This window comes from Mirounga leonina, unplaced genomic scaffold (genome assembly GCF_011800145.1).
Source record: "Mirounga leonina isolate KUSES-001 unplaced genomic scaffold, KU_Mleo_1.0 Mir_173, whole genome shotgun sequence".
NCBI lineage: Eukaryota > Metazoa > Chordata > Mammalia > Carnivora > Phocidae > Mirounga > Mirounga leonina.
The window spans coordinates 9,621,983-9,648,208 of NW_023270447.1; the positions used below are offsets into that span (position 1 = coordinate 9,621,983).

General features: G+C 37.2%; 1 long non-coding RNA gene across 5 annotated transcripts in view; it reads right to left on the minus strand.

The window, feature by feature from the left end:
* Window positions 1–26,226, minus strand: part of LOC118019074 — a 162,177-nt gene that overhangs the window by 31,127 nt on the left and 104,824 nt on the right. For 4 of the 5 annotated variants that reach the window (XR_004681558.1, XR_004681559.1, XR_004681556.1 and 1 more), the window contains one exon: window positions 24,333–24,993. This is a non-coding gene — a long non-coding RNA (uncharacterized LOC118019074). Of the gene's footprint in view, window positions 1–22,205; window positions 22,434–24,332; window positions 24,994–26,226 lie in introns of those variants that run through there. The other variant, XR_004681555.1, reaches the window with a different exon arrangement.

Below are 26,226 nucleotides of genomic sequence, written 5' to 3' on the forward strand. Positions count from 1 at the left end.
GGAACACTGAAAATGGGGCACCTGGGTGGCTTAGTAAGTTAAGTGTCTGCCTTCGGCTCAGGTCATGATCTCAAGGTCCTGGGATCAAGCCCTGCTCAGCAGAGAGCCTGTTTCTCCCTCTCCCTCTGCCCCTCCACCCCTCTCGTCCTCTCTCTTTCTCAAATAAATAAATAAAATCTAAAAAAAATGCTGTTTTTAAAAATATAAATTGATGGTTCTATATTACTTTATAAATAATATACATTCATTCATTTGATTAAAAGGTTGAAATATTTAATAAGATAACTTTGATATTAAGATTGGAAAATGTAAAGAATTGATATTAAGCAGTATTTGTAAGTAATAGGAAAATGAACATGCTTGTGCATTACTGATGGGAACATAGATCAGTAGCACCTTTTAGGAAAGCAGTATGGCAGTGTCAATTAAATTTTAAATTTACACACCAATTATTCCCATTCTAAGTGTCTTGAGAAATACACAAATGTGTCTACCAGGATATTCTTAGAATAATACCATAAAATTAGAGATTACTCAAAAAGCAAGATATAAAACAACATATTTAGTATGATTTTTCCATTTATATAACTAAAAAAGAGAAAGAAATCTGGATATGTGAGCATGCATGCATGCAAGCGCACACACACAAGTGTGTGTGTGTGTGTGTGTGTGTGTGTGTGTGGAGTGGGATTAAAAAGAAAAGATGTTATAATGTTACCATCTTCTACCCTCTCCATCTCCATCACAAAAGAGATGATGACTGACTTGTTTTCTCCATCATTTTGAAGACCCTAATTTGTTTTGTAAAATCTAGATGTTAAAGAAAGAGAAAAAAATTATTGATATAATACAGAACTACACCAGAGAGAGGAGAAAAGACAAAAGAGTTGGTCTGGACTAAATTAGGTAAAAAATTTAGAAAGCTTGGGGTAAGAAAGGAGTGAGTCTTAAAGCCTTGCTATAGGTGAGAAAAATATTGACAATAAGGACATAGGGAAAAAAGCTTTTGAAAGATATTTTGTGATGTGTTGGGAATGTTCCCTCCTTTGGCTGTTTCTGTGAAGACTGCAGTAAGATTCACATTACTTTCACTTATTTTCTTGTACTCTCTACTGTTTCTCCCCCATGTAATTAGATCAGAGGACAGCTGGGTACTTAAAAGTTAAAACTGTATTATAGACAGATCAGAAGATAACATACAAAGATATAGAGAGATAATCCACAAATACAAAAAAACATCTATTTATGTTTCATGTTTCAAAAAGTTTATTAAAGAGCAGACATCAAACTGTTAACAGCAGTTACCTCTATAAGGTCAGACTAGATGAGGTAAAGTGAAAGATATGGGTAGTGGACTTATTTTATATATACATATGTGCATCTTTGTAATATAATTTTTAATTGAAACAGATGAAGAAAATAACAAATGTAAGATATTACCTCTTCAAAAATGTGGCATTTATTTATGACTAAGTAAAAACAACGTCTCAGAATTGATTTTTTTCTTCATTTCAAATCCCCCTCCTGGTCAAGAGACTGTGTTTATATGCATATATGGGTCACAGGGGCCCTTCAACTAAAACAGTGAAATAATTGAGGCAAAGATGGTTTTAAGCTTAAAATAAGCATGAAACTATTTGATTTCCCTACTCAATTTTCAAGTATAAACACTTATCGAAAGCTCAATTTTCACTAAGAATTTTTTTTCTGAAAAAGCTCCCTCTGAACATGTTTAGTCTTCTACTCCCTTAACCTGAATATTCAAAGAAAATATTTGTATATTGTACTGTCAGATCTTCTCATGTAAAGGCTAGAGGAGAATAATATGTTAAATGATGTTAGATAAAGTAACATTCTGTGGATAACAAATAACATTTTTAAGGTAGTAAGTTTTTAAATCCTACAATAATGACTAAAAATAAAGGACTGCTCTTCTTTTAGCCAGAGGACCGATGAAGGCAAGGCTAGGTAAGAGGGATGAACTCTAGCGCCATCTAGCAAACATGCTGGGTAACATCACTAACGTTGTAACAGATCTAACAAAGCAAGGTTAAGTGTCCTTGAATCCCATATTGATTGTCAACCTTGGTGAAAATCCCACTTAAGCATTCCTTAGACTTTCTAGAGTTCTGAACTTGGTATATAGCCCTCTCAAAGGCAGGGGCAAAAAAACACGTTTCAATTTTATCAGACCTAGTAGAGAAAGGTGTCCTGGAAAAGAATAAACACCAGTTAACTACAGGGGCTCCTCCCCCCTCAGGTGAAGCGACCTTCCTTTTATGGCAGATCTACATTAGTACCTGTTTTCTCTAACTGAAAGAAACCTGAAGAGGATTTTTGCTTTTATGAAAAAAGCCATTGCCTTACTAATGAAGGTCTTTCATAAAAGCAAAGGGGTGCAACATGAACTTTCAGAAAGCTGGGGATATCTGTATAAATTCGACAATACACAGATGCCTTCATCCACCTGAAAGAATTGATATCATTTTATTTCATAATAAAAGCATAATGTTGCTAAATCTGCTAATTTGTGATCTGGGCTATTTTTAGTCATTAAAGTAACAAGAGAAGGAAACAATATTTTCCTTTGTCAGCCTCTACCCAACACACATATACACTCACACACACACACACACACAATCACACACACACACACACAATCACACTTTAACTCACTGATATTTTCAATATATATTCATATGTAGTATTTGTAAATCCAAACCTCAGCTACACAGTAATTTTCAAGCAGAAGTATGTATTTAAGCACAAATCTGTGAACAAACGGGTTAAACTCAAAAGTCTCTTGGCCTTCCGAGGCCTTAAGGTCTAAATATATGACATCAAACATATGAAAATACAATACCTGATAGCTTGTTGCTAAAACTCCCAAAGTAGGAGGGTATAAACATATGTTTTAATGATGAAATCCTGAGCATCATAATCCCAGATGGATTTCAGCAATAACAATAAAAAGTGTCACTATATAACTGAGAAGACATGAATGAATGACTAGAAGAATTAATAAATAAAATTTCTATCACCCTGCTATCAAGCATAAAAAAGATTTCAAAAACAATGTTAATTTGTTACTTTCTATTTATAAGGAACTTCTTCAAGAAACTCACTAGGTTTGCAGCCTTCAAAGAGCTCATATGATGTTGCTTTTACTGCTCTCCAGCAGCAAGAAAGATATGGGTAATAACATGGCCTTACTGGACTACAACACATAGCCTTTTGTATTTTCAAATAAAGAGAGATGTGAAAGATGTTGCTTCATTATGGATGTCCAGCAAAATTAGATACCATTAACATCAGTCAGGGGCAGATCAGGAGACAGAAATATAGGAATTTGAATGGGGATGTTTAATATAAATGTTTATTAAATTCAAAAGGGTATTGGTTAGTATGAAGCAAAAAAAAAAAAAAATCCAAAAAACAATACAAAAAAACTAAGGAATACAGAAAGAGGGACACCTGCGTGGCTCAGTCAGTTAGGCATCTGCCTTCGGCTCAGGTCATGATCCCAGAGTCCTGGGATCGAGCCCCCATCGGGCTCCCTGCTCAGCAGGGAGCCTGCTTCTCCCTTTCCCTCTCCCTCTGCCTGCTGCTTCCCCTGCTTGTGCTCTCTCTCTCTGATAAATAAATAAAATGTTTAAAAAATAAAATAGAATAAACTGCTACGTTTAAAAAAAAAAAAAGGAACACAGAAAGAGCAGATAAAGGAACAGTCTCTACCCTTAGGGCTAACCTAGTGCCCCACTAAAGAATCTTCCTCACTAGGGTGGATCCAGACCTCACTGGAGAGGGTGCAATCATGGCTCATGGGATGGCAGAGAAGTTGCTGAGGTGCTGTGCCTGCAGAACTTGCTGGGAATTTGCCCTCTAAGGTTTTGGGAGAAGCCATCCAAAAGGATGGTTCTTCACTGGTGGATCTGTTGCAAAGCCACCTGAATGGGTCTCTAAAGAACCATGCGACAGGAACTAATGCTACAGGAACCAGGTGCTAGAGAAGGTGCTCATCTGACAAAAGCCAGACCGTGGAGAAGCTATGTGTGCTGCAGGAGTCCAGAGAGGGGCACACCCTGGGTAGACGACAGTCCTTCCTCCAGTGTCCCTACAGCACCCTTGAGTGACAAATCTTAACAACGTGTCAGCTGGCACGTAGAGCCCAGCCCACCCTCACAGAGCAGACATTGCAGTGTGGATTTGTATCTGAGAGGCAATAAATCCATAGTGGGTGCACCAGTCTTAATTTGTGCTCACTGTCACACATCACAGCGGGCTTTCGGAATTGCTTATTCTCAGCTCACTGGTTTTCCCAAACTGAACTTCCACAAGAGGTTTCTCACCGGTTTAGCTGCCTTTAGTCTCCACTTTTAAATGTCTGGTGCGCGATCAGATTGATTTCCCTAAGCCATCATTTCCCTTTGTCTTTATGCTGCTCAAAAGTTTTCAACGGACTCGTATTGCCTAGAGTAGTGATCCTAAACTTGTTAAGTATGAAAACCCCTTGCCAATGTCAACAATTTTGTACAGATCACCATATGATGGTAGTTTTACTATTAGACCACTTTAAGTGAAAATATAGGTGATAAAATGCTATCCGTTAGACATATACAATTAATTTGTATTTTACTAAGTCATATCACCTACAGTCCAGTACAAACAGTAGCTCAGGTACATGTGATAAACATATCTGTTCAGTGTCTGGGCTATGCCTGGTGTGGATATGGATCAGAGAGCCTCTTACAGTAATACTCCGGAGTCCCCAGAGGTGTCAGGCCCACAAATTAGGGGTCCACTGACTTAAAATCAATTCCAATCCCTCAAACCCCAGCACTGAGTTTTCCCTAATCTGATCCAACCTCCCTTTACAACTTTGTCATTCACTGACACGTCCCTGCATTCGACTCCTTTCTTCTCAAAATACCTACAGTAGCTTTCACTCCTGCGAATTGCGAATTGTGATAAGGCCTTAATATATGTTTACTATTTATACTGTCAGTTACCTTTCCATTTCTATTTCAATTATCTCCACAACTAAGTTTCTTAAAGAAATGACTGTGTTTTATATGTTTTTATATACAATCCAGTATCTTTCCTTGCATGTAGTTATTCAATAAATAACTATTGATTTGCTTTGATTAAATAGAGGTATAAATGAGACTGAGTGGATGGCATATTAGACTTACATCGTAGAAAAAATTTGAAGACTTTCAAACCAAGTCCATACTGAGAGTTTCAATGGTTTAAAATTTTTCAATGGCCCTTACCCTCCCATCCCTCAGTAAACTAACTCACCTGGGTTTTTTGTTTGCTTTGTGTTGTTTTGGGCGGGGGGGGGGGGGGGGAGGGGGGGGGCCAGAGGGAGAGGGAGAGAGAGCATCCTAAGCATGTTTCCTGCCCAGCTCAGAGCCTGTTGCAGAGCTGGATCTCATGACACTGAGATCATGACCTGAGCTGAAATCAAGAGTCCAACGCTCAGCCAGCGGAGCTACCCAGGCGCCTCCTACTTATCTGTTTTGAATCAAGTTGCTGACTTCCATTCTAAATATCTGTAAACATTTTTGGGGGGACAACTTTGGGCCAGTTAGGCCATCACAGCACTCCCTGTTTTACATTCCCATCCTACACATTTCATATTCTTCCACATGTTAAATCTCCTTGCCTCTATCCAATCTTGCCTAACTACCCTTAAAATCTGCCCTTTCTCTACTCTTTTCTTTCCACTGCCAGGTATAAAACAATATGAAGAAATACACATACTTTTTAAATGTGAAGAAGGATAAAGTTTTTATCCTTGAGCTACAAACAGATCTTTTGCTTTTTCTATACATCTAGCTACAGTGAGTTGAATAGTATTCCCCAAAATTCACATCCACTCAGAACCTAGAATGTGATCTTATTTTGAAATAGAGTCTTTGCAGATGTAAAATTAATTAATGACCTCAAGACAAAATCATTCTGGATTTGGAGTGGGCCCTACATTTAATGACTGGTGTCTTTATAACGAGAGGAGAAAATACAGGGACACAGGGCTGGGAAAAGGCCATGGAAATATGGAGGCAGAGATCAGAGTGATGCTCTGCAAACCAAGAAACACCAGGGGCCAGCAGAAGCTGGAAGAGGTAAAAAAGGATTCTCCCCTAGAAACTTTAGAAGCATGGCTCTGCTAATACCTTGTTTATGGCACTTTGTATGCCAACCCCAGGAAACTAACACTAGAACCATACTAATAGTAATAGTACTATCCTAATCCTGATATAATTGGTATTTTTCATGAAAGCCAAGACACACTTTAGAGGCACAAGTGAATGCATTAAATTGTGAGGAAGTTGACATTGCTGTACATGCTGCTAAACACATACCCTCTACTCTCTTTTAGGACCACTTTCAGAGATGCAAATAAAGTATCTCCTAGTAAAAAGCCTTCTTGGCTAGTAGTTTATTGGAAAAGTTCAATTTGCCATTGGCCATTTAGAAGTTGGTTTCAAAGACAGGATTACCATGGTAAAAATTAAACTATTTTCCACCTTCTAGAGATAATACTTTAGTAATCACCAAAAACTTGAACATTCGGTGAAGATGTAATTCTCCTTTCCCTTTGGGCAGGAGAAAAGGGATAGGGCAGCTGAGAAAACATTGTACAGCATACAAGCATACCTGTTCCTCCTCCTGAACACGCCACACATTCTGAGGTTTGTGTTCTAAAGGATGCTTTAAAACATAAATCCCCGGGCAGAGTGAGACACGCCCTCTCTATGCCCCCTTTGCCCCCCATATGCAGCTCTATTTTATCACATTATGTTGTTATTATTGGTTTACCTGACTATTCCTCCCAACAGACTGAGAACTCTATAAGGGCAGGACTGTGTATAACTCATCCTCATACTCCCCGGCCCTGGTATCGTGCTTGGCAGCACTGGTTCTTGATAAATGCTGAACTAAGTAAACCGTTGACCTTGCTCTATTCATAACAGAATAGACAAATTTAGAACACATTGCCAAACTGCAATCCTGAAATTGAGCATTTATTCTCAAAGCAGATGCAGCAGACATATTTTTATTTACAAAATGTGGCTTATATACTGCCCCTTTCTCAAAAGAAGGCAGCAAGACTCAGCAATTAATTACCCAAATCTAATGAAAGAAATGTTCACAAGTTACTGCAGCCTGGTATTTGTCAGAAAGATGTAATAACCTGGGTGGTAGCAAGTTCAAGACATTTTTCCTCTTCATGTGCACTCCTGCCATAAAGCAGGTTCCAAGAACCACAGTGAAGTGTGGCTAAAGGACAATGAGTTTTGCCTAGAAGTCAAACAAAGCCAGTGTTAAATCTTCCAAATCCTCTGTCCCGGAGTCTTAACCACATTCCATATCCCCTGAATTTAAAATTGATAACGAATGTGTAAACATTCTAAGGTGGTTCTAAAGTTTTTCTAAATCCTCAAAATTGCTAGGTCAAGAGAACATAGGTCATAGCTAGTATACTCTTCTCTGAGATTATAACCCCCATCTAATTTTAGGCACTGCTAATGGCTTTAGGGAGAAGATACTCAAAAACAGTTCTAGGAAAACCATCCCTGATGAAAAGTGAAGAAATTGGGAGATTCCGGACAGGGATCCCAATGAAGAAAGAATATTGAGAATCTTGGCTGAAGGAATTTGACTCAGAGAGGGGGCTTACAGAAGAATTCATACTTGTCAGGTTTCCAGCTTGGTAGAAGATAGCCTCTAAAATGGCCCCAATGATCCCTACCTCCTAGTATTCGTGCCCTTGTGTACCACTCCTCTTGAGTGTGGGCTGGACCTAGTGACTGGTTTCTAACAACTAGGATATAGCACAAGTAATGGGGTGCCACTTCTGGGATTAGGTTTCAAAGAGATTGTGCCTTCCATCTCGGGCAGTGCTCCCTCACTCTTTTGCTCACTCACTCTGAAGAAAGCCAGGGGCCATGTTGTGAGTTGCCCTGTGGTAAGTCTCCTATAGCAAGGAACTTGGGCATTCTTTCCAACAATCTGGTAGGAACTGAGTCCAGCCAAAACCACTTGCATGAGCCTGGAAGCTGCTCCTCTGATGGAGCCTTGGGATAACTGCAACCCTGGCCACCTTCACTTCAGCCTTGTCAGAGACCCTGAGCCAGAGACATTCAGCCATGCCACATCCAGATTTCTGACCCACAGAAGCTTTAAGATAATAAATGTTTGTGGTTGTAAGCCACTCAGTTTTGGGGTAATTTGTCACACAGCAATAGGTGATTATGACATAGCAACTTCTATTTGTAATATTAAATTTATCCTTACTTTTCAAAACACATACCCTGATTTTCGTTTGTGTGAGAAGGTCACCTGATCCCTGAGATGGAAATAGAGACCACTCTTTTAGAAGCTAAGTACTTTTTTTTTTAATATTTTATTTATTTGACAGAGAGAGACACAGCAAGAGAGGGAACACAAGCAGGGGGAGCGGGAGAGGGAGAAGCAGGCTTCCCGCCGAGCGGGGAGCCCGATGTGGGGCTCGATCCCAGGACTCCGGGATCATGATCTGAGCCGAAGGCAGCTGCCTAACTGACTGAGCCACCCAGGCACCCCAGAAGCTAAGTACTTTGTCTGACATACATATATAAACTCAGGAAGTGAATCATTACAATCAAGGACTGGGCTATCTCCCTACAAGAAAGTCCAATCAAGCAGAATGTGGCAAAGCTGACCCTAAGGTTGTCTTCCTAAAGCCAGAAACCATATAGCCAAAGTACAACCCATTCATTCACTCATCACCTTATGACCAGTAGTGGAAATAAAATTACTTTATTCTTTAAACATCTAACTATATGTTTATTCATCTTTCAATGCAGTGTTTTATAGGAAACTGGAGAGCCCTAAGAATTGTTTCTCTATCTCCTCTGAATCAGTAGAGATGCCTTCTACATGAACAAAATGGATACTAAGCACTTATTCTGTGAAGGAACATAATTGCCTGGCTGCCACAAGACAACATTTCATTTCAAATTCTATTCATTGCTTACTCATTTCCCCAAACAATTTCCCTTTTGCTCAAACCTTCCTATATAATAGAGTACTTTATTAGATAATGTTTACTAATAAACTGAAGGCAAGGGTAACTATTAAAAAAGATAAAGTATTCAATTAGAACAGCTTAATTACAATGTGACTTTGTATAGAATTCTAGCTTGTAATTTTATCTGATAGCAATGTCAAGTGTTCGTTCAAAATAAGACATCTCACATTTGGTTCTTTCCAGATTTGACTAGATGAGCAGGACAACACAGAGTTTAAACAAAGATTCGTGGTATCTAGGCCTTCATGAACAATGCTGATATTTTCTGTTTTATAATGGGAAATAACCTATTAGGACACCCATTTAAAACGTACGTGTTTTTAGGTACCTCAACCTAAGCTACCACCATAAAATTTTGTGTTAATGGTTCTCAAGTAGGAGGAAAGATCAGAACTTGTCTTTGGAGATTTATTTTATATTCTTTTTTTTGCTTTCCCTTTTTCAACATACAAATATATCTAAAGCTGAAAATACACATAAATTCTTCTCCTTGAATCTTTCTCCAAGTTCCCTCTTTTAATGGACAGAATGTTCTGAAGACTCACTTAACTTCTCACTCATCCTACGTTAATCCTAACTGAACCAGTGATATTATCACATGATGGGCTTGTCCTGCTGGAAAACTGATTGGATGCCAGCCATAATCTACAAATTCGCCATTAACCCATCTCTTGGACAAACATTGAACAAATCACTAGCTATCAAATATTAGTGACTTTTGAAAAATGTTCAGGCTGTCATAACACCTCACTTTTGCTTATTAATAATAATTTAAGTCAGGGCTTTCTCGACATTGTATTTTTCTCATCATATCTCACATCGTTGCTAAAACATGATAGATTTTTTTTCCTTGAAATCTTGTATCCTATTCAAAGAAGAAATAAATCTTGTTTCATTTACATAAATTATGACAAACCAGGCAAATTGAGTTGTCAATAATCTGGAAATTTTTTGAAGAAAAATCTGAATTACATAGATATTTGGGATAAAATTAACTTCTTAAATCTAAGTTATTTAATTTCTTCAGTTTAGCGTTTTAACTTTGCCTCTGGTCAGATGGCCTTATCCCCACACACCAGGTTTTCACTCTATCAGGTGTTCTCCAAATTACCCAGAAAGGTCCGTCTAAAATACAAGCATTTTCTCACTTCTCTACTTAAAAATTATTCATTGCATTGTCCAGTATCTTCAGGATAAGGTTAATATTCATTAGAATGACACATAAGGCCCTTAATCACCTGGATTTCCTGGATTCTACCAGCCTCTTTTGCCTCACTCTCTGTCCGCTTCATACTTCACACCATGTCAGCCACACTAAATTACTTGCAGTTCTGACTTCACCACATTCTCCACACACCAGGTCTTCCAACTTCTGTTCCTTCCACCTTAGGTCACTATCCATCCTACCAACTTTACCTTAGTGACTCAGACCTAAACCATCTTCAATTCTCATCTCAGGTCACTCACCCCATAGAAACTCCTTCATTTTTGCTTCCAACCGAAGCTACATGTTTTTCCTATTTTCTTACCTAGCATTCTATTCTAACCATCACATTTACCACATTGTCTCACTGTTGACAATTTATGTCTGTCAATCTCCAACTAATTGCGAAGTCCTGGGATCAAGTACTGAATCTTACTTGCCTGTTTATCTTCTTTTGCAAAACTAGCATAGTGTCTGGAACATAGTAAGCACTCAGTAAATATCTGTTGAATTAGCTAGAATTCCTTTGAAGGAGTTTTGGAAAAAGATCCTTCTTTTAAGAGAATGTTGAGACAAAACAGCCATAGCAGGACAAATAATTCAGAAATTGCCATTTATAGCTCATGTGTAATGCCAAACATTTTCCAAAGTGTGTGGACCAGTGTTCGCCTGCCACCAGTTTTTGAAAGCCTTTATTTCTCCATGTTCTTGCCTTGGAATTGTCCCACTTTAAAATTTTCTCCAATCTAGCAGATATACAATTGTTCATCATTGAAGTTTTGACAGGCTTTATTTGATTCCCTGTGGAGCTGAACACCACTTTAAATATACATTGGCTATTTGGATTCCCTCATCTGTGAAGTCTCTTGCCTGTTTTTCTATTGGATTGGTAGTCTTTGTTTTCTTTTTAAAAAAGAATTATAATAATTCTCTATGTATTCTGAATATCTCAGTTAAAATTGTTGCAAATATGTTCTCCCTCTCTGTGGTTGCCTTTGCATTATCTTAATGGTGTATGTCAATGAACAGAACTTCTTAATTTTAATGAAACCAACTTTATTGATCTTCTTTTAGTTAATGCCCTTTGTGTCATGTTTAAGAAATAATTTCCTACCTAAGGTCAGGAAGATATTCCCCTTATTATGTAGTACAAGTTTTATTGTTTTGTTTTTTATATGTAAGTCTATAATCCACCTGGAATTGATTTTTGTGTTAGGTATGACAGGAAATCCAATTTCATTTTCTACAATAAAGATGTCCAACTGTCCCAGAACCATTTATTGAGAACACTAGCCTTTCCCCCACTGCTCTGCAGTGTCACTTGGTCATAAATCAAGTGTCTATATATGCCTGGTTTTTTTCTAGATATTCTATTCTGTTCCTTCCCTTATCTATCCTTGTGCTAACACCACATAGTATAACTTAATGTAGATTTACACTAACTTGGCTATTCTTTAATCTTTGTAGTTCCATATAAACTTTAGAAGTAACTTTTCACATTCCACAAGAATAAGAACAAGACAAGTGAAATTTGCATTGAATTTAAATTAAATCCATAGATCGATTTAGGGAAAAGTGACATTTTGGCAAATTTGAGTTTTCCAATCCATGATCACTGTCTATTTCTCCATTTATTGCAGTATTTTTAGTTTATTTTAATAAAGTTTCATCGTTTTATCTGTAGATTTACTTCTAGCTTCTTGATACTTTAATCAAGTTTAAATATAAACTTCAGTTTCTGCTTGCTGCTAGTATATATAATTACTTTTGTATATTGGTCTTTTAGAGTTGCTTTGCTAAATTATCATTAATTCTAATCATTTACCTGTAGATTGTGTTAAATTTTCTGCATATAATGTTACTGTACCATCCAAGAATAATACAAATTTTGTTTTTCTGTTTCAAAGCATATACTTTTTATTCAGTTTTGTTGTTGTTTTGATAATTTGATGTTTTTGATTTTGATTTATTGTACCAGATAAAACCTCCAGGGGAAAAAAAAATATCGTATACAGCTAGTGATAATGAGCAACCTTGTCTTGCTTTTAAACTCACAGGAAAATTCTACAAAGCTTTAACATCAAACATCATTAAACAATAAACATGGTATGCTGTAGGTGTTTATTAAATACTTTTTATCAAATAAAAGAAGTTCTGTTCCATTCCTACTTTGCTGAGGTTTTTTCCCTTAATTTAATGAAAATATTGAATTTTGACAAATATCTCTGTTCATCTATTAAAATTACCATAGGATATTTTCCCATTTTTACTCTGCAATGTAATAAATTTAATTAATTTTTTTGTATATCAACCACATACTCCTAAAATAAACTCAACTTGGTCACAATACACTATCCCTTTTATCTATCACTGTATTAGATTTACTAATATTTTGTTTAGGATGTTTTCATCTACATTTATAGGTGATTTTTGCCTATTTAATTTTCTTGTCATGTTCTTCAGATTCATTATTAAAATCATGATAACTTCATACTATGAATTGTTAGACAAGCCTTTTTATTCTCTGGAAAGTTTATAAAAAATAGCAGTTACTTATGTCCCAAAAGCTTGACAGAACTCAATAACGAAGTCATCTAGGCATGATATTTTCTCTAAGGAAAGTTTTTAAATTATCTTTTCAATTTTTTAAATAGTTATACAACCACTCATATTTTCTATTTCTTTTTATGTCCATTTTGGTAAGTGGTAGTTTCTAAGAGTGTCTCTATTCCATTTGAATTTTCAGATTTTTGTCTTAAAACTGTTCATAATATCCTATCATCTTTTCTGATATTACAAGATATACAATAATGTCCCATTTTTGATTCATGGTCATTATTTTTCATGCTTTCATTATTTTCCCTGATCAGTCTTGGAGGAAAAAAAAAAGCTGCACAGAGAATAGAATGAAGTTTCCTTGATGTAATAGAAAGTATCTAATAAACACTTATCACACATGGTGTTTAATGGGTTTGGTAGATCTCCATTGTGTACTTCCTGACGCAGCCATGGTTTCATCATGTTTATGTGAGATATGTGCCAGAAGCTTCAACACATGGTTACAGCTGAGAGGTAGCCAGCATTAACCCCTTTCTCTTTTTTCAATTCTTTCTCATACAAAACAGAACAAAACTTTTCCTTTCAAGGAAAGCCAGGGGCTTACTAATAAAACAACTGCATTCACTCAAACAAGAAGGCCACTGCCCTTGACAACTATCTGGTCCACCAGCGCACTGGGCCATGCCCTGAGCCTGTGATATGCATGAAACCATAGGTTGCCAGCCAGCAGAGTCAGTGCAAGGTGGGAAATGACATGTCAGATCTACATGAAGTATGTGTGGAAAATAGATGATGAGCAAATCTGCTGCAAAACACTTGTTATGGTGGTTTTGTCATTATTTTCAGTGCAAATCATAAATATATAACTATTTTATTATGTTTCATTACTTTCCAATTTACAACAAACCCTGTCGGTGATGAGTTCAGAAGAATGGAACTGTATGTTTAATGAAAAAGTGAGTACTACATATCTATCTCTGAGAAAGTTAATGATGACCATGTAACTTACAAAAATTGCCAACATTTACCATCCACTATGAAGGTAGTAGTGATACCACTGAACACTAAAAAGACACAGATCTCCTGAAGAATGCTCAGAATCTATTTCAAAAGTAAGTAAGAAGACTGAGTTAGAAAATAATATTCCAGTATGTGCAGCTGCAGAAAATGCATTTAAACAAGACTCTGTGAAGCTTATCTCTTTTTTTGGAACAAACGCTTGTTCTTCTAAATTTCACTCATTTTGATTTCAGGCTTTTCTTGGGTATCTTCAAAAAGTGAAGCAATATCTGTGAATGTGTTGGCTCCATTAGCAGCAACAGACCCTTGCAATCCATTAAGTGATGCCAGTTTCATGGTATTTTACCCTGGAAAATAAGTTAATTCCACTAATGTTTTGATTTCTTATCCAGTTCAAGAAATTAAAGTTTTTGGAAGATCATATGTCACTGGAGAATGATCCGACATGGTTATGACTGCCATTGAAAATTGTTTAAAATTAATGCTCATTAAAATATTTGCTTTATGGTGGTAATACACAAATTTTGGTGTTGCAAGGCATCATGGTAAAAAATGGCCTTACAAAATTAATAAACACACTGATATTTTAGTATGTGTGTACATATATCAGTAAGCTTGGCCTATTTAATATGTGTGTACATGTATCAGTAAGCTTGGCCTATTTTGTGTGTGTACGTGTGTGTGTGTGTGTATATATATATATACATTTGCAAACTTATTAAATAAAATTAGCAAGCTTGACTATATTTATATTTGAGTAGAAATTTAAATAAATTTAGGAAATGTGACCTGTTACCTATAATGTAGTAAATATTATATATAATATAAGGTATATTATGTGTAATTATATAGCATATAATAATATATAATAAATATGATATATGTAATAATATACAACTATAAAGTATGTATTATATGTGTTACACATTCTATTATATCCATCATTATATTATGCATTATATTCTATTAGATCAAATTTGTTAAATTGGTATTCAAATCTTTTATAATCTTGCAAGAGTTTTCAAGATTCTTCATGTTCTATCAATTACTGAGAAAGACATATTAAAATGTCTTGTTCTTACTGTAAATTTGTCCATTTCTCCTTGCAGTTATGTTAGTTTTTATTTTGCAAGTTTCAGTGCTATGTTATTAGTTGATACTATGTAGAATTGTTTATCTTCTTACTAAATTGAACATTTATCATTTTGTAAGATCCTCTGCTTCTGGTAATGGTTTTCAACATTTTTGTAGTTTTAATATTTAGATGTGTTTTAAATAACATTATGTTATTTTGTTTTTTATCCAGTTTGTCAGACTTCATTTTTTAAACTAAGGGACTTGGCCCATTTAGGTTAGATTAAATTAAAAGCATATTTGAATGTAAATCTACCATCTTATTATGTACTATTTGTCCTATCTATTTAATGTTCCTGTTTAACTGCTCTCTCACTTTCCTTTGGATTGGGAATTTTTTTATTATTCCATTTTTCCCCTCTATTGCTTTGGAGATTTTATACCCTTTTTCTATTATTTTTTGGAAATCACAACATACATTGTTGACTCACCAATATAAGGAATATAAAGAATACCTTAATACATTTATCCCTCCTCCATTCATATTATATTATCATTGTATATTTTGATTACGTATATAATTATAGTTAAATACAGTATGTTAATATACACATATATCGATTATATCTTACATATATTATGTAGCTATATTATATGTTATATGCATATCATATATATAATATATTATTATACATTATGTATGTCATTTTAAACCTCGCAAGATATTTTATTATTTTATTCAGCTGATATTCATTCAGATTTACCAAATATTTGCCCTTTTGTTGTTTTTATTCTTCCCTTCAGCTCTAGCTTTCTATTTCTTTTCTTCTACCTAATTAACATTCTTTAGTATTTCCTTCACTGTAGGTATGCTTGTAGCAAACCACCTCAGTTTTTATCAGGTGGGAATATCTGCATTTCAAATCATTATCAAAAGATATTTTTAGTAGGTACAAAAGTTCTTAGTAGTTTAAGTTGGTTGATATTTCAGCACATTAAATGTATCATATTATAGTCTTCCATTTTCCATTAATGCTGTTCAAGAGTAAGCTCAGAGTCTTGTGCACCTGTTTTAAAGGAAATTTGTCTTTTTTTTTTTCCTGACCACTTTTAAGATTTAAAAATATTTTTCCCTCTGTCTTCAATTTTCCGAAGTTTCACCCTGATATATCTAATTGTGAATTGATTTTTTATTTATCATCCTTAGGATTTATTGGGGTTTTTGAATCTGTGTATTTCAACAGTTACAGAAAGATGGAGTGACACAAGATAAAGAAAAAAAAATCAACAAGCATCAAATGGGGAAAAGCTTTGAAGTCATGATAAAAAATCATGACTTTATAATTTTCATTTGGAATGCAATGGAAAGCCTTCAAAATATTTTAAGCAGAGATATCTTAAGGCAAATTGCATTTTAAAAGTTACTCTGGGGTCACCTGGGTGGCTCAGTCAGTTAAGCATCTGCCTTCAGCTCGGGTCATGATCCTGGAGTCCTGGGATTGAGCCCCATGTTGGACTCCCTGCTTAGTGGGGTGGGGGGGTCTACTTCTCCCTCTCCCTCTGCCCCCACCCCGCTTGTGCTTTCTCTCTCTCAAATAAATAAAATTAAAAAGATAAAGTTACTCTGTTTTAGGTAGGAGATATTAGAGAAACAAAGAATAGAAACAAGAAGACCAAGTGGGAGGCTGTTGCAGTTGTCCAGGCAAGCTATAAAGTGTCCTCTTCTAGGGTGTTGTCAATGGAGATAGAGAATAGTGGACATACTCAAGATATTTTAGAGATTAAAAAAGAAACTAATAGGCTTATGGAGGTTAAGGGAGAAGGAAGTATCATGAATGACTATTGTTACTCTGACTTGAACAATTGGATGGAGCCAATTACTGAGATGGGAAGGACCAGAAGTAGAACAGATTATGAACATAAGCAATTCAAACTTTTGATTTTGAAGTATCTATGAGATATCCAGGTGAGATGTCAGGTTGATAATATTATAGATGAGCTAGAAATAGATATAGACAAATGGGTAAGTAGATAGATTAATAGGTATTGACTGAAATTCAAGGAATAGTTGGCTTTGAGATAGAAATTTAGCATTCATCAGTATAATAGATGGAATTTAAAGTCATGGGTATATATTCTAATACCTGGAAGAGAATATAACTAGAGGAGAAAAGAAGTTCCAAGACTGAGTCCTGAAAAACTTCAAGATTTAGATGTCACGCAGAGGAGAAATACACTGAGGAGTAGACAAGGAGGAAAAGCATGAGGTTGTGATGTCTTATCAGCCAAGAAGAGAGTTTCCACATAGAGGGAATGTCCACTGTGTGGAATGATTCTGGAGATCAAGTAAGATGAAGGCAGAAAAACAACCTTTTGAATGGGTTGCATAAAGGCCCTTGGTGTCCCACACAAGAGTATTTTCAATGCAATCAGGGTGCGGAAGTTAAGCTAAAGTTTTTAATTTAAAAAAAATGATTGAGGGGCGCCTGGGTAGCTCAGTCGTTAAGCATCTGCCTTCGGCTCAGGTTATGATCCCAGGGTTCTGGGATCGAGCCCCACATCGAGCTCCCTGCTCCGCGGGAAGCCTGCTTCTCCCTCTCCCACTCCCCCTGCTTGTGTTCCCTCTTGCGCTGTGTCTCTCTCTGTCAAATAAATAAATAAAATCTTAAAAAAAATGATTGAATTAATTGTACCTTCCTATCATGTCAGTATTATCTTGAGATTGTCCCTATCATATCACTTTTTATTTTATAATTTAAATAATGATTCTCCTTTCAGACTCTAATGTTATATGGGCTATATCCACATCTCATAGATCCCTATGTCCCCTAAAGCTGTCACATGACAGATTTTCAATTTAAGTTTGTTGAATTAACTAATTGGCAATGAATTAGTCTAATTAATTAACTAGTTAATAAATTAGTCCTCTAAGGAAAACCTCCTGGGGAGAACATGGGAATTAAAGGGACAATTAAATGAGTTAGCCTATTTCATGTTACAGTTTTGCTTCCCTAGGCCAATACATTAGATAACCTAAAACAAATGGATAAATTCCTAAAAACATACAACCTACCAAGACTGACTGATGAAGAAATAGAAAATCTGAACAGACCACTTATGCATAAAGATTGAATCGGTAATCAAAAATCTCCCAACCAATGAAAGCCCAGGACTGATGGTTTCACTGGTGAATTCCACATACATTAAAAGAAGAATTAAAGCCAATTCTTTTCAAACTCTTCCAAAAAAATTGAAGAGGAGGGAAGACTTTCAAACTCATTTTACAAGGCCCTAATACAAAAGCAAGATGAAAACACTACACAGAGTGGGGGGGATGGGTTAGCTCGGTGATGGGTATTAAGGAGGACACGTATTGCATGGAGCACTGGGTGTTATACACAAACAATGAATCATGGAACACTACATCAAAAACTAATGATGTACTGTATGATGACTAACACAACATAATAAAAAATAAATTAAAAAAAAATGAAAATACTACGAGAGGTCAATATCCCTGATTAACATAGATGCAAAAATCCTCAACAAAGTACCAGCAAACCAAAATCAACAGCACATTAAAAAGATCATACACCTAGATCAAGTGGGACTTATCCATAATATGCTAGGATAGCTTAAAAATGTGATATACCACATTAACGGAATAAAGAAAAAATCATAAGATAATCTCAGTATACACAGAAAAAGCACTTGACAAAATTCAACATCAACATTACACTACCTGACTTCAAAATATACTATAAAACTACAATAATCCAAACAGCATGATACTGGCATAAAACATACATATAAACCAGTAGAACAGAATAGAAAGCCCAGAAATAAATCCATGCATTTATGGTCAATAGATCTTCAAGAAAGATGCCAAGAACACCCGATGGGGAAAGGACAGTCTCTTCAATAAATGGTGTTGAGAAAACTGGTTTTCCATAAGGAGTAGAATGAAATTGGACCTTTGTCTCACTCCTTACACAAAATCAACTCAAAGTGGATTAGAGACTTAAATGTAAGACCTGCACCCATAATATTGTTAGAAGAAAACATAAGGGAAAAGCTTCTTTTTTTAAAAAAAAAATTATTTTATTTATTTATTTATTTATTTGACAGAGAGAGAGAGAAAGAGAGAGTACAAGCAGGAGGGAGCGGCAGGCAGAGGGAAGGGAGAAGCGGGCTCCCTGCAAAGCAAAGAGCCTGAGCCTGATGCAAGGCTTGATGCAGGGCTGATGTGGGGCTCAATCCCAGGACCCTGGAATCACGACCTGAGCTGAAGGCAGATGCTTAACCTTCTGAGCCACCCAGGCACCCCTAGGGAAAAAGTTTATCCTTCTTTTTTGTTTTGAAAAAAGCTTCTTAACATTGCTCTTAGCCATGTTTTTTTTGTATATGACCCGAAAGGCACAAGCAAAAATATATATATATGTATATATATATATATATTTATGTATATACATTTATGTATATATATATAGAGAGAGAGAGACAAATAGGATCACAACAAACTAAAAAGCTTCTGCACAACTGAGGAAATAATTAAATGAGACAACCTATGGAATGGAAGAAAATATTTGCAAACCATATATCTGATAAGATGTTAAAATCCAAAATATATAAGGAACTCAACTCAATAGCAAGGAAACAAATAACCTGGTTTATAAATGGGCAAAAGACCTGAATAGACATTTCTCAAAAGAAGACATACAAATGGCCAAAAGATATATGAAAAGATGTTCAGCTTCACTTATCATCAGGGAAAAGCACATCAATACCATAAATCAACACCACCTCACATCTGTTAGAACGGCTATCATCAAAAAAACAGAAGTTGGAGAGGATGTGGAGAAAGGGGAACCCTCTTACACTGCGGGTAGAAATGTAAATTGGTGCAGCCACTATGGAAAATAGTATAGGGGTCCCTCAAGAAATTAAAAACAAATACCACATGATCTAACCATCCCACTCCTGAGCATTTATCGAAAGGAAATGAAAACAAGATCTCAAAGAGATCTCTGCACTCCCACATTCATTATTCAGAGTAGTCAAAATCGAAATACAGCTCAAATGTCCAGTGATGGGTGAATGGGTAAAGAAGATGTGAGACACACACACACACACACACACACGGAGGGAGGGAGGAAAATATTATTCAGCCACGAGAAAGAACGGAATCCTGTCATTTGCAACAACATGGATGAACATGAAGGACATTATGCTATGTGAAATAAGCCAGACACATAAAGAAGAATATCATATGATCTCACTTATATATGAAATCTAAGAAAAAAAAGGTGAACTCATAGAAGCAGAGTAGAACAAAGGTTACCAGTGGCTAGAGGGTGGAGAAATAGGAGGGATATTGGTCAAAGGGTACAAAGTTTTGTTATGTAGTATGAACAAGACTAGAGATCTAATATACAGGTACAATGACTATAGCTAATAATATTGTTTAAACACTGGAAATATGCTAAGAGTAGATTTCAGGTACTCTCATCACACACAAAAAATAGTAACTATGTGAGGAGATGACATGTTGATTAGGTTGACTTTTAGAAATCATTTCACTATGTAAATATATATAGCAAATCATTTCATACACCTTAAATGTACACAATTTCTATTTTAAAAATATATATTTTTAAGATGTATTTATTTATTTGAGAGAGAGAGAGAGAGCACAAGTGGGAGGGGCAGAGGGAGAGGGAGAGAGAATCTCAAGCAGACCCCACACTGAGTGTGGGGCCTGACAAGGGGCTCCATCTCATGACCCTGAGATCACAACCTGAGCTGAAACCAAGAGTCAGACGCTCAACTGACTGCACCACCCAGGCGCCCCTATTTTAAAATATACTTTAAAAAATATTCAGCCCCAAAAGTCTGTTTTCCAGAGAACCCATCAGCAATGCCCTATGCTTCTCTTTTGATTTGTCTCCTCTCTGTCATACCACAGAATTTTTATCTACCTAGATATCAGAAAAGCTCACTCTGACCCACAATATATTCCTCCAAATCTATCACTTTGGGCATAAATTCTGCCTACTGATCTCAGGGCTAAGGCCTCTGATGCCCAAATTCCAGATTCTTGGAACTCACAAGCCAGAAGCTTCTCTCTTGTTTTAGAACTATGCTCTAAAAACCCTCCCAGAGCTAAAGAATAACCTTGAGCACGTGGAAGAAGGTCAAGAGATCAAGGTAAGAAGAGGTAGGGAAATACACATGTCAAATCAGTTATCATATTCAATGGAATATGATAATCTTATAGCTATCAGACTGTGTTCTACAGAATCTTAAGACATAATTATATTTTCTAAACATGATTCTTAAATTGCCATATTATTTGCTAATATAAACATGGCGCACATAATTTATTAATAGAAATAAACTACACTGAAGTCTGCTTTTATGTTGTTAGGATGAACAGATCTCTAGCCACTAAATCACTGAAACCTCCAGAAGCAAATTGTTGAAGACCTGTCAAGTCCTTTCTGAGAATCCCCAGGGCTGCCTTAAGAAAGAGTTTTCCCCCCTGGGGCTCCATTCAGCTGGGAGCATGGAGAGGGTCATGGAAAGGGCACAGGAATGGCCACCAGACTGACTTGGGTTTCAATCCTAGCCCACCATGTTCTAGTTGTGAGAAACTAAGCAAGTTACAGTTTCTCAGAGCTTATTTCTCACATGTTACCCAAAAAATGGAAGTAAAATCCCCTACCTCTCAGGGTTATTTGAGAATCAACAGCATATTGTGTGCAGTAGAACACAGCAAAGGCCCAGACCTGAGCTAAGTGCTTAGTGAATGCTGGTCTCCTGTCCTTGTCCTTCTTTTAACTAGTTCCCAAACCTCATAGAAAGGACTGTTCCAGCTCATAGTGAATCACACCTTCCACAGAAGATACCCTATCTACAACCACATACGCACAACTACAGGAAAGTTACGTTTTGTGCATATGTATGATGCCCTTAATTGCATCTTCTTCTAAACAGCTTCTCTGCATCTACCCTGGCCTTCTGATCTGTTGCCAATTGGCTCTGACCCTAAAACAACTTCCTTTTGCTTCTGAGAGTCCATAACAAAAAAACATCTTTATGGTATATAACAGGGAGGCTGGCAGCAAAAATGGAGAATCTAGCATAAGACTCAGCCTGCTGCAGTTACCCGTCAGCCACACTACAGAGCATATCATGCATAATAAACAGCTGCTTTTTAGCTTGATGGAGCATGCAGAAAATATGAAATGATGGGATGCAGCTACAGACCTGTTGCCAGGGAATGTGCCGGGGTGGGCCAAATGGTGGGTGCCATTGACAGGAATGCCAGAAATCAATTCTGACCAGCACACATTTCTTTATCAGGTGACCTCCGGGAGAAGACAAAGCAGAGAAGCCACCCAGCCCTGCAGGGAAGATGACCAGAGTCCAGACTGCACTCTTCTGTCAGTTGGTAACACATCTACTTTCCTCCACGTGGGGATGCTACCAAATCCACTTGTAACATGAAAAAAAAAGAAATTATTTAGAAAGCTTATTTTTCATGCTAAATTAGCAAGGATATTTGAGCATGCGCTTCATGGCTCTACACTATGCATATTCCTCCCCCATCTTTTCCTGGAGCAGACTGAATTTCTCTTTGTGACATTATCTGTCTTGGGAGCATTTGTGACGGTGGGGAAATGGGAACCGTTCCGTCGGCAAGCCAGGAAGGGCAGATAATGTCAACCCCATAAGGCAGAAGTGAATGTGGGAGAGAATCAGAGTTCAAACTCTTCACCTTCCGACCACCATTGCATTTCCTGAAGGACGATCAAAACTGCATCCTCTATGGTGGTTTGAGAGTAGTAATCCCCACATGCCAGCCAGAACACAAGTTGTTAAGTACATGTGAATGGCTACTGCCACTCTTGATATTATTTCAACCCCCCCTTTTTTTAGAATACAATACTTCTGTGACTTCATTTTGTCCTCTTCCATGATGACTTTATGATCCACAGGATGTCACGGCATTACATGCTGCTGAAATCATCAAATGACAGAGTATGTGCCTCGGACTATGTCCAGCCAAATTAAAGTTGAGCATTTTACAAGAAAAAACAAAAAAACAAAACAAAAACAAAAGACCTTCTCTGATGACCTAGAGATTTCCCATCTTACAATTCTTTATGTTTGGTATTTCAGGTCAATTCTTGTTTCCCTGCACAATCCAAGTAATTGCCATAATTTCTCATTTTACTTTGCCGGTATTCACACAAATTAAGCATGACATTTTACAACAAGCCGCCATGGCCAGTGAAGGCTGGCTCTACACACAGTGACTCTACTTTCTGAACCAAAACTGGGACACAGGGAATGCCAGTGAAACAGATTGCTTTCCATCCAATCTGCACTCCTGAATCAGGCTCTCTTCCATCAAATGAGTCCTCAAAACTGCCACTGGGATTATCTTCCTAAAACTGAAATCTGATCAAGTCACTCCCATGCTTTAAACCTTTTGACATCTTCCTCTTTCCCTATAGAATGAAATCTAAACTTGTTGGTCGAGCAAGCCAAGCTCCACATTGCCTGGTGGAAGCCATCTCTTTCACCATTCCACTTCAGGAACCCTCCCGTCCAGCCATTCTGCACTTCTCAGCAAGTCTAAACACGGCCCTTCCTGGATTCCATATCTTTGCGCCTGTTATCCTTTCTGTGGAATACTATTCCTCCTCCCACACACACACTCCCCTGCTTAACCTTTGAGACAAACTCAAAGGTTTGTCTCTGAATATATTCCCTGAATATATTCAGGTCCCCTCTGAATATATTTCCCAGACTCTCCCAGGCAGTCAGGTGTTTCTGAACAACTTACTTGTTGCCTCTATCAAAACATTCTCCGCACTTTTTATCACTTTATCTATTTATGTATTTAGGTCCTCTCCTAAGCTGAAGCTTACCATAATTTTAAATAAAATGCATCAAGGGATGACTCCAAGTTGTTACTGTCTGCTGATTGCTGGAGTCTGTTTTTATCTAGCACTAGATGTGTTTTATTGTGGTCAAGGCTACCACTTGGGGGGGATGTTATAAAGATGGTACCAGCAGTGAATGGGTAAGGGGACAGTGACCTCTAAAAGCTCTTTAATTACTTCAGTAACTCTTCTGAGCCTGAGAAGATAGGTGTACAGGAACAGAAATGATCAGTGTCAAAACAGGCTAGTCGTTTTTTTTTTTTTTTTAAAGATTTTATTTATTTATTTGAGACAGAGAGAATGAGAGAGAGCAAGCACATGAGAGGGGGGAGGGTCAGAGGGAGAAGCAGACTCCCTGCCGAGCAGGGAGCCCGATGCGGGACTCGATCCAGGGACTCCAGGATCATGACCTGAGCCGAAGGCAGTCGCCCAACCAACTGAGCCACCCAGGCGCCTGAGTCGTTTAATCAATAACCAGTACTTGTAAAACCAGGGTTTCTCTCCAGTCTCATGGTGTAGAGAGGCAGTGTATTTAGAGCTCATTCATTAGGCTGAAACTCCATATTAGACATAGCTCGAGTTTAATAGGTGTGACTGATCTATCTCTAGAAAGCTAATTACGAAGATGATCTTTCCCATTTTGTTGGCAATTAAAGCAGTTTAAGAGGTGAATGTATTGGGGAAGTGTGAGAAGTTAGGGTTAATTTGGGTAGTGCTAATTCCAAAGAGGGCACAATGATAACAAAAAGGCTTTCTTTCCCTTCCACAGAAGTTGTGTTTGAACACAAATCTTAACTCTAGGTGAAATGCTTTGGCTCAAATATTTAAAGTCCTGCTGACCATCAGAGTCAATGGTGGACTGATGTCATGCCAAAGGACATGCAGTGTGAGCCTTTAACTCCGAGTTTCTAGGGCTAATTAGACAGAACAATTATACCATGCCACATCCAGTTCTGGAGTCTGTATGTCAACTCCGGAATATGATAACAATTACGTACATTGTCACATCTTTGGACCCGATCGGAGACAAAGAATAAAATACTTTGAAAAGAATTCCTGAAAAACAGAAGGGGATTCATCCTGACTTGACTCTTCACAGACATCTAAAAAAAAGAGAGAGAGATAAAAGGGTTACTGTGCCTTCAGCAAGCAAATCTTTCTCCTTCCTCAATTTGTATCCACTTGATTTGCAAGTTATCTTTTTTCCTCTCCCCCTGGCAGTAAAACAATAAAAACATAAGCCTCTTGTATTCAGTTTCTAGAATAATGCAATACAGTGCCAGCATCTTTCCCCAGAGCCCGAGACCCTGCATCAGGCTTGGGAGCCCCACAGGTGCTCTCTCCGATGACCATGCGTGCTGGAACTTAGGAAAGGTGCTGTCAGCTGACAGCCTTGGCTAGGCTCCGAGGCCAGTTCTGTCTTCGGTGCTGTCTTCACACATTGGGGATACTGATCTATTTTGTCCTAAGCCCCAGTTTCCCACAAGCTTCAATGACTTGGACTAGAATCCTGCCCCGCCTCTCCCTCCTCAGGAGCCTGCATACCCTCAGTTTGTCCTGCAAGGAGGTTAACAGAGTTTTTCCAGAAGCAGTCATCTAAATCAAGCCTCTGTCATCAAAAAAGCATAGCCAAGAGGTAATCAGAAAATAAGTTTCTGGGAGAAGGGAGGTATCAGAGAACATTGATCACAGCATCTGATGAAAATTTCTCATCATCTCTAGACGGTCAAAATTATCAAAATAACACGCCCATTACAAAGTTGCTCTTTCTTTCATCAGTACATTTGAGGAAAATAACAGGCCTTGGTCCTAAGGTGTTCATTCAACTATGGAATTCAGTTCACCAGAAACTTCACAATTTGTGTTTTCTATCTGTCTCTTCCCAGAATCATCGAAAGTCATTTATTTAGTGCTGATATGTGAACCAGCTGAAAGTGGTTCTGAGATAAATATTACTCAGGCCAATTTACTTTAATGTCAAGTATGTTAATAATCACAGCTTTTCAAAAGTGTAAATAAACATGGAGAGCCCAGGGAGCAAGTTTAAGCAATCTTTTATCAAATAAATAACTGTGTCCTTTGGCCCACTTTTCTGCAGAAACAATGGAAACCCAAGCCACGCGTCCAGAGGAAGCAGCAGGGGCCACAGTGGGCATCTGTATCCCAGACCTAGCCTGTTTCACTCCCTCCTCACAGTTACGGTTTTGCTTGCCTTTATCCCAGCTATAAAAACCAAAATAAAACCTCAAAGTCAAATATTAAAACCCAACATTATTTATAGTTGCCCTGTTTCTTAACACGGCTCCATTAGATTTGATCCAGTTCTGTGTGACTAG